Genomic DNA, 10,440 nt, shown 5'->3' on the forward strand with positions numbered 1-10,440 from the left:
CTATAAGCATTTTTGATAAAAACTGTTTGAATCATTGATTTCCATGTCAGGTATAATATATCCTATTTGCATATTCCAAAGTACATTCAGAAAATGCTATATAGCAATTAAGTCCGGGCAGAAAAAATGGCATTTCTAACTATGTGACGCCCAATTATTAGCTATTTCATTATGCCCCAATTTAATGAATGTTATTGTTTAAATCTTTATAAAGTATTAATTAAAATCGATCAATGTCCTATAAAATAATTGTATATAATTTTATCCTAGAATCATTCAAGAACTGCCCATTCAATCATGACATACATCACAATACATTGGTATTCATATGGATAGGAATGAGTTTCTTAGGATATCCTGCCTGCCATTTGGAGGTGGCAGGACCAGGATTCAAACTGTGGGCTCCAGCTCCCATTACTTCAACCCAAGGATAGGAACTTACCGGTCTGTCCAAGAACATCAGCAAGACCAATGATTAGGCAGGCACCAGTGGTTCTCAGCAGTCCTCCTTGATACTTACAAGGCTGTGATAGGAGGATCGTGGTCAAAGTCACCCTAAGTAGGGAAATCCTTGAGACCCCCTGTCCAACTTCATTGTCAACAAAGCCAGAAATAGAGCCATATGGCTCCAGTGGTAGAGGGTTAACCTTGAGCAAAAGCAGCTCATGGACTGTGCCCAGATACTGATTTCAAAGTCCAGGACAGGCAGCAAACAGACATACACAACAATCTGTGCAGACATCCCGCTAAAGCCGGTCACCCTCTTTTCCCCAACTGAATTGGACAGAGTTCCCTGGGAAAGGGGCTGTGGGAGCCACTGTCATCTTGCCTCGACCCATTCTGCGTGCATCACACGATTCCGGCCACATTATTTCATGGTTCTTTCTGACCAATGGGATAGAAGAATTGTATTCCATGATGCCTGGGAGATGAACTAGGCTCTGTTAGCACACTTGGAGACTGAGATCCACAGAGGGAAAATCATGCCACAGGAGCGGAGGGTCTTCTGCAGGGACCGGGGGCCACCTGGCAGCTCAGTGCCAGACTGAGTTGGAGCCACAGACCCTTCATCCCATGAGCTGCCACCACAGCATGCATGGGGATGGGAAGCGGGACATATGTGCCTCTGAGAAGAAAATCTGCTTCATCCATGACCTGCCTGATGAGGTGGACTTCCAGAGTCCAGCAGGTGAGCACCACCATTGATGCAGCCAGCTGTCAGCACACATGTGAATCATCGAGGAGTCCCTTGTGGTATGTAAAGTGCAGATGTTGGTCCTGCATATGCTGTGTTGGGAGAATGCTGAGTGCATGCACTGGCTGTCCCAGGAGAAGATGGAGAAGAGGACAGTGCTGCAGGAGCTGCTATTGCTCCTCGCAGGGGAAGGCACAGACAGCAGTCTCCAGATGCCAGCATAGGCTGAGCCCCCCACCACCAACACTGCTTCAGAAGCCTCAGGGCCCATGCTGGGTGAAATGAGGGAGGGGCAGAAAGATTTTGAAGAATTGCAACTTGAAGACAGCATGGAAAATGCCAGAGGAGAGGTCAGGGTTCCCGACCCCAGAGTGGACTCTCCCCCAAGGAGCATGTCCTGCCACAGATGCCCCACATCCAGATATGCCCACAGCTCCCAGGCTCAGGGGATGAGTGCTCCCTCACTTACTTTTATAGACCGATGTGGATGATGACTTTCTATGTGACATACTGACTCTCAAAACCTTGGCAGCCACCAGAAGTAGATGGCCAGGTGGCCTTCCCTGAGGCCTCCATCTGCCGGGTGATGAGAAGGTTAAACTGGGGGTTGGGTAAGGCCGAGGATGCCAGGAGTTGGCCCAAACTCAAGGGACATCTAATGGCTCATTGGTGGCCAGGAAAGAGGCCTATGTTATGCTTATCACATAGAATAAATTGTTTTCAAAACAAAAAAAAAAGCCTCCAACAAAGATTTGTTCTTAAAGTCTTGAGGCTTGAACTGAGGACTTGGCCACTGTCCCTGAGCTCTTTTTGATCAAGGCAGGCGCTCTACCACTTGAGCCCCACCACCCCTTCCACCCGTTTCTGTGTTGAATAGAACCCAGGGCTTCAGGCATGCTAGGAGACCACTCTACCACTGAGCCACATTCTCAGCTATGATGATTCTCCCCCTTCCCAAACCCATATGGCCATTCCTCAGATAAATAGTAAGTAGGGTCTAGAATGAATATGAAGCACAAGTCTGGTTCACACCAAAATACTCCCCCGCCCCCTCTTCCCACACCCTTAGTTGAAGTTTCTCTTCTACCATTGAAGGATGAAAGAGGGAGAGGGGAGTCCCAAGAGAGTACAAACAATAGTGGCCCCCTGAGTCCCACATCCTCCCCCACATAAGTGGTCCTCCAGATTGCAATCTTACCTGACTCAATGTGGAGTCTACACTGTCTCCCCACCACTGCAAGGCTCAGGATAAAATAAAGGTCAGCCCTGGCCTCAGCCCACACTCAGGGTGGAAGCTTCTAGTCACAGACCCACTTCCACCTCTGACTGCTCCGAGTTAGGCCGGACCCACCACTCACTACTACATTGGCAGTGATGACCTCATGGATGGATTGCAGGAAGAAGGTCTATGGCAAAGAGTAGAAGCAGCAGGGTGAGCAGGGCAGAAAGAGTGGGGAGATTGCTCGGGGATCTTCCTTGTAGCCTTCCCATACAGCCAGAGTCATGCTGACCCAAAGCACAGACCAAGCCAAGGGGTGAGATGAGATGGAGGAGCATGGGACTAAAGGAGGTACTGCTTTGTCTTGGAGCACTTGGAAATTCCAATTATATATGGCCCATGCCAATCTCAAAGCCAACACGCAATGCCTCTCCTTGTTGTTGGCTGTGAGCGCTGTCCCTGAGCTCTTTTTCTCAAGGCTGGCACTCTACCACTTGAGCCACAGGGCCACTTTTGTTTTCTGATGGTTCATCAAGGATAAGAGGTTCGCACACTGTACTGCTCAGACTGGCTTGGCACCATGATCCTCCAGGTCTCAGCTTCCTGAATAGCTAGAATGACAATCATGAGCCACCAGTGCCCAGTATGTGATGCCTTTTGAAGGCATCTTGGCGAGTCTGTAAAGGAGCCCCAAAGCGCCTGGATAGACTATGACCCAATCAAGGAGCTGGAATAGGGGAAGGCTGACCTTCTAGCCATTCTGTTTCCCCAAAATTAAAGATGCCAGATGGTGTTGTATGCATCAAACACCTAGGCCAGCAGCCACCAGGCTTAGTGGGGAAAAAGTTGAGAATACCCAAAGATTGAAATGTAGAAATCTCTGATTTTTGCATGCATGTGGTGTGTGTGTGTGTGTGTGTGTGTGTGTGTGTGTGTGTGTGTATGTGTCTGTGTGTCTGTGTGTGTGTTTGTGTGAACTCAGGGCCTAGGCTCTATCCCTGAGTTTTCTTGCTCAAGGCTAGTGCTCTGCCACTTGAGCCACAGTCCCACTTGCTTTTCGATGGTTAATTGTAGGTAAGAGTCTCAAGGACTTTCCTGCCCAGGGTGGCTTTGAAGCATGATGGGAGACCCAGGGAAGCAAGAGTAAACACAACTCTCTGGTACAATCCTTATGGAGGGCCACTCCTGCCCCCTGGTGGCCAGATGCGAAACATGCGGCCCTGTGCCATCATCCTCTAGAGTTCAATTTGAGGAAGTGACCAGGGCCAAGCTGACTTTTGCTCACCCTGATTGCTGATGCCAGAGCAGGTTTTATCCACCCTAGGCCAAGACAGCTCCAGGAGGCCCGGCTTACCAGGGACACAAGGAAGGGAGAGGTCAGCGCCAGGCTGTGCTAAGAGCCTTTGCCCACGGATACCCCAACTTGGTCTTACTTATTACCATAAGACCTGTCAAAGAACAACACCCAAAGAAGAAAATTGGAGCAGTGCCTCCAAGTGGTAGAGCTCTAGCATTGAACCAAAGAGCTCAGGGAATGGGCCCCTAAACTTTGAGTTCAAGACCCCCAGCTGACCTTCCCCCATAAAACACAGGTTGGCTAAATGTGAACTACTAGGATTTGTGGTGTTTCTGAAGAATGTTGATACTGAAGAAAGTACCCTAATTCTAATGACAGCTGAACTTGTGACATACAGCTATGTGGTGAGTCATTCAGAAGGCACTATTTGCTGGGTCCTTCCCACATGGGGGTTTTGTGCTGAGTGCTCAAAAAGGTGCTGTTTGCTGAGTCATCCCAAAGGGTGCTATGTACTGAGTCCATGAGAAGTGTGGGCCGACCTGGGTTTTTCAAAGGGTGCTGTGTGCTGAGTCCATTACACAAAGTACTGTATGCCGAGTCCTTCAAAAAGTATGGTGTGCTAATTCATCCTAAAGGGTCCTGCTATGTGCTGAGCCCTTCAGAAGAGAGGAATGAGGTAAGTTTTTTGAATGTGTGTGCCGAGTCCTTTACACAGGGTGCTCTGTACTGTCCTTTAAATGGTGCTATGTGCTGAGTGCTTCCACAGTTTGGTATGTGCTGAGTCCTTCAAAATTTTTCTGTGTGCTGAGTTTTTCGAAGGGTGCTGTGCACTGGGTGTTTTACACAGGGTGCTTCATACTCAGCCCTTCAAAGAGTGCTGTGTGTGGAGTCTTAACACAGGGTTTGATGAGTCTCTGGGAAAGAGTGCTACATGCAGAGTTTTTCAAAGCATGCCATGCACTAAGGCCTTTACACTGCGGGCTATGGACTCCCTCCTTCAAAGGATGCTGTGTGCTGAGTATTCTACCCAGTGTACTACATGCTGAGTCCTTCAAAGGGAGCTGTGTGCTGAGTCCTTTACACAGGGTGCTTTGTGCTATTTTTGGAAGTGGGCTGTGTGCTGAGTCATCCCAAAGGGTGCTATATTCTGAGTCCTTGAGAGGTAGTTATCCCCAACAATCACACACACACACAAACACAAACACACATACACACGAGTGTCACCATGCACCTGTTTGGAGTGTAGTGGAGGGGGATGGAGGAGAGTCTACCCCAGTGGTGAGGCTGAGGGGAGATTCGATCCCCCGGGCCGGTAGTGGGGTTGGGGGGGGGAGTGCTGAGCTGAAGTAAGGCTGCAATTGCCAGGGTCTGGAAGCCTCAGGGCCCAGTCAGGCTGCTGTGGCCAGGGGTGAGGGGCGGGGCCCAGGGGAGGAGGGGACAGGACCCAGGGACCCACTTTGGTGGCAGCAATGGCCAGGGACCCAAGGGGACAAGGGCGTGTGCACAGCAGGAGTGGGGTAGCCCAGGAGAGGAGTATGGGGCTGAGAGAGAGCAGAGAGAAGAGTGAGCATGAGCACAAGCAACAGTGGAAATGGCTTCAGTGGCTGGCGGCTGCCTAGATCATAGTGTGGGTCCTGGCTGGGAACATAAAGCATGTGGAACATTCATGGCAGGCACATTGCTGCACACAGTCCCACAGAAGCGCAGCAGCTATGGCGGCCCTGAGTCTGAGGTCCTGGTTAGGGGAGCACAGCACAGGCATTGGCTGCTGAGGCAGAGGCAGTGGCCACGGGGAAGAGGCCGTTGAGACAGCGGCAGTGGCTGAGGAGAAAGAGCAGAGGCTTCCCACAGCTCTGCCACGCGCCCGCAGATGTCCCTGCCCCCTCCCAGCAGCCCTGCGTCTCAAACATGGCGCTACCGGCTGTGACCCGCGGAGCCTCTTGCAGTAACCCAGAAGAGAGGGCCCACCCCTGGCCGACTTGTGGCCCGACTTAGTCGCAGTCCCGGGTCCTCAGACTCTGGGTGCGCACCCGGAGTCACAGACTACAGCTTCTCCCAGCAGCACACGTGTGTGGCTGCCCTGCGGGCCCACACCCCAGGACCCCTGCACCCTGCAACCTCCCCTACTCTGCACCTTCCCCCCCACTCCCACTGACCAGGACCCGCGCCTCTGGCCTCCCCTCTCTTGTCCCACCTGCACCTCCCCCGTGCCCTACAATCCTCCCTGGCTCTGCCACAAATGCACCCTAGGGGTGGGGGGTGGAGGTGGATGTCGACCCGAGGATCCCACCCCATCCATAGCGGCCAGTGTCCCAGGAAAAGGGGAGCTGCAGGGATGGGTGAGGAGGGGCCAACACAGAGCCCCTGTCTTGGAGCAGTTGGATCCACACAGCAGCACATCTGCACCCTTTCTCTCCTTGGTGGAAACTTGGTGGCTTTAGTCAGAGGTGGGGAGAAGCACCTCCACACCTGCTTTCTAGGGTCTTCTCCTTTTTACTGGGGAGGGGTGTGTTGGATGCAGAAGATAGGCCCCCCCTTTGTGAGCCCTTCTCTTCCGTGCTCAGTCACCCTTTCACCTGAGGACGTTCCCAGAAAAGCCCACTAGAGAGGTGAGAGCACTGTGGTCAGCTAGAAGGTGGATATTTGGGAGAAAAATGCACCCCCTCTCACAAACATACACTCGGCCTGTACCTCCAACCACAGCTGTCAACAGTTCTGACTGGGTGATCACATTTCCCAGCTCTGCCAACCTCTGCTAGTGCTCCCAGTACATGTGGTCTCCTCATCTTCCCCAAGAATCTGCCAAGTCACCCAGAAGTATCTAGGCTGGAAGTAGGGAGTCCATCCAATTATATAGCCTTTAGGACCCCATCAAAGTCCCCAACAATGCCCCCACCCCAGGTCAGACACTTTTCTGTAGGCACCATGACCCCTGCTTTGTTTTCTGTCCAGGCTCTGAGAAGCCACCTGTCTCCAGACTCCACCCAGTGTCCTGGCCTAGGGTTTTGGTGAATGGGGAGTCAAGGCTGGTTGTTCCCAGGGGAAAGGGTCTGGCCCTGAAGAAAGGGGGAGGCAGGGTGGTTCTGCAAATTAGAGTATTATTTCCCTTGGGTGGGAGCGCCTGGTTCTGACAAGGGAACCCCCATACTTGAGCTGGTACATCATCCAGATGAGAAACCAACAAACTCAGGAGAGGCACTGCTCTGAGTCTGTGTGAGAGAGAGAGAGAGAGAAAGAGAGAGAGAGAGAGAGAAAGAAAGAGAAAGAGAGAGTTCGTCTTTCTCATTCTACAGCCTGACTGTGCTCAGGTGAATGATCAGTTGGCAAATTGCTGGTGCTGCATGGATGAGTCTTCTGTCACTGGTTTGGATTTGTGTGTGTTTGTGTTTCTCTCTCTCTCTCTGTGTGTGTGTGTGTGTGTGTGTGTGTGTGTGTGTGTGTGTGTGTGTGTGTGTGTGTGTTGGGAGAGCAGGGAGATAAGAACAATGAAAATATATTTAAGTCACCCTGTCTAAAAAGAGCAAAAGCATTTTATTTGTTGTTCTTTATTCATTAATGCCCAGTACAAGCCCAGTCACATTTTTTGTTTTCTCTTTCACTGTTTCATGGCTCTGTTAGGAAAAGTTTCAGTAGATGTTCCTTTCCACCTCTTTCTTCTGCTTTCTTGCATCCCACAGTAGCTGCTGGGCCTACATGGGTCTCCTCTAGGAGGCCTGTGTGAACCACACACCAGAGTGGACACCTGCCCTTCTGTCTTCAGCCAGAAGGCACGTGAGGCTACTGTGACCACAGCCGCACTCTTCCAGACAGACAGTCTGCTCTTGTGTGTATAGTGGGAGATAATTCAAGGTTGGGAATGAGTCTGCCAAACATAAACAGGGAATGAGATAGGGGGGAATAGGGCAGGGGCTGTGACAAACGATGTGACAGGATAAGAGGGTTCATCACAACGAGGATGAGAGGGGAATCTTATCCAGGGTATTGACAGTGTCCGTGGGCATCTGGGCAGGGGACTCTGGGCCCCCAATGGTGGCATGGATTCCCTCCTGGGGCAGTGCACTGGTGGGCACTCCTCCCTGAAGTCCTGCAAAGTCCAATCTGTGTCCTTCCTGGGCTGTTTCCAGCTGGTCATTGGTAGGCAAGTGTTTTCTCCCTGCTGGAGTCTGCTTGGGATCAGGACATGGCAGTTAGCTAAGGCTCTGTAAATGCCATTTTCTGTAACCTGTTGTAGGCTGTCTGCAAGGAAAAGGGGTCTACTGACTTTGGAACCCATTAAGTTTGATTGGGACAAGTGAAATGCCAGGTTTTCAGAGATTTTTCTTGAAGCTGGCAATTTCTACTAATGGCTGGGATTCTGGGTCAAATTAGATGGACCATTTCAGCCACCAAACAATGACATTCAAAGCAGCACAGGCAGAGTTCCCAAGCCAGATGGTCTGCTATGAATGTGGTGCCTTGACTGCCTTTCTCCGGCAGCTGCTGATTCTCCTCCGGCTTTCTCTAGGGTGATCACCACAGGCAAGGATGTCATGGGGAGCAGAGATTGTGACCTCGCCATCCACAGCCTGCCAGCTGTGAGCAGAGACAATTCCCAGCACCTGTACTGGACTCTGGGAGATTGAGAGACCCAGGACGCCTCAGGGATCCTTTCTCTGCAACATGAAACATGGGGGCTGGATGTGGTGGACCATCCTGTCTGACCCCAGGGAGTGGAGAGGAGGCCCCTTGAGCCGGGCGTTCACCTCAAGGCAACCTTAATCACAGCTAAGTGGGGAATTGAGTGCCACAGAGCTGGTTAGTGGCTGGACAGAGATCCTTGAGAAGATAGGCATCTCAGAGGCCCCTTAGAAACAAAACAGTTAAGTGCGGTGGCACCAGGAGGGTGGGAAGGGGGAGGAGGGAGAACTGTGGGAGAGCTACATCAGGCTTTACCTCCACCAGGTTGCTTACCTGAATTGGATGGGACTTTTCTGTAGTATTGTCGTAGGCAGATGCTCATTTATTTATCCAACAAACTGTTACAGTGAGTGCCAGGTCGGGATGGGGGGAATGGGTCATAGATGATGAAAGGTTCCAGTGCTGATTCCACAGCACATGAAGAAATCTTGGTTTGAGCTGGCTGCTGGTGCTTCACACCTGTCATCCTAGCTACTTAAGAGGCTGAGATGGGAGGATTGAAGCTTCAGTCCCAGGTAGGAAAGCCTGTAAGACTCTTATCTCTAACTAACTACCAAAAAGAAAACGCCAGAAGTGGATGAGTGGCTCAAACTGTAGACTGTTGGCTTTGAGTTAAAAAGGCTCAGGGACAGCACCCAGGTTCTGAGTTCAAGAGGAGGAGTGACACAAAGAAAAGAAAGAAAAAGAGAGGAGGGAAGGATGCAGGGAGAAAAGGAGGAAAGGAAGAAAGAAGGGAGCATGCAAGCCTTGGTTTTGAGTCCCTGGATCAAGGGAGCCAACCATTCACAATCTCCGTGGGAACAGTTTCAGAGCCTAAAGCCAGTATGTGGGACCAAGCCACTGACTCCTTCATGACATCAGCAACTTCATGCCATCCATGATCTGTGAGGTGCCTGACTGCAGAGGGAAACAGCCTCAGGTAGACCCTAGGGCACAGGGTGGGTCACTGAGTTTCAATCTCCCCTGGCATACCAAGTTTATTTTCTGGTCAGATAAGAAGAAAGTGTCCAAGGGCTAGGGAGGTATAGGATGAGGGAGTGTCAAGAGGGGGGTGGCAAGGGATAAGCAGGAAGTTGAGAGGTAGGAAAATCCCAGATCAGGTGTGTCAGGCCATTGGAACCATGACCTCACTTGACAATCTAGACCATCAGTGATACAGACTTCGACCCAGCCACATGGCTATTAAAAGTCCTGGCACTCTGGGTTCACCATTGACAACCTGGCTGTTGTCCGCTGCAGGATGCCTGTGCAGTATATCCTTGGGGACATGGACTTTTGCTGGCTCAATCTGAAGATGACACCCCCAGTGTTCATTCCTTGACCAGAGACAGAGGTAAGCATGCCACTGGCACAGGACAGCCAGGGAATGAGGGCGGGAGTCAGACCCGTGTTGCCCAGAGACTTCCTCTAGGCGACTCTAGGGCCCCATGACTGCCATTCTCAGAGGTAGAGGTGGGTCTCTTTGCTGGCTCAGCCTTTAGTCTAGATGGCAGATATGGGATTCAGAGAAGGCTGACTGAAGGTCGAGGCTGGTGGGAAAACCAGAGCCACTGGGCTCTGAGCAGGGTTGTTTTTTGAGGATACTCACAACCCAGGAACATTCCTGGGATGGATTGGCCCTTTTCTCCTTCCTGAAAGAGAGGGACCTAGAGCTCTCCAGTCTCTATCCCTTGGCTGAGAAATCCATACATTCCCATATCCTGTGGTTGGATAACTAGACCTCACCTGACTGCCCAGTGTCGAGGCAGGACAGTGAGAGATGTTGAGTCCTTGATGAGGTCACGGGATCCTCAGTATGAGATTGTACTTGAACGTCCTGACTTGGTGCATGGTTAGTCCCATCTAAGACTGCCATGATATAGGACATAGAATCTAGAGAATCAGAGCAGGATAGGGTCTATTCTGTGAAACTTGAGTATTATGTGTGAGCTTTGAGCTCCTGTATGCTCACCTGCTTCCCTTTCTTGGGTGGGTCTATGCTAGAAAAAGCTTAGAACTAGGGCCTGTGTCACATCCCTTGTTTTATGCTCAAAGCTAGCACTCTACCATTTG

The sequence above is a fragment of the Dipodomys spectabilis genome, unplaced genomic scaffold, assembly GCF_019054845.1.
Source record: "Dipodomys spectabilis isolate Male_0828 unplaced genomic scaffold, ASM1905484v1 ptg000122l, whole genome shotgun sequence".
Classification (NCBI taxonomy): domain Eukaryota; kingdom Metazoa; phylum Chordata; class Mammalia; order Rodentia; family Heteromyidae; genus Dipodomys; species Dipodomys spectabilis.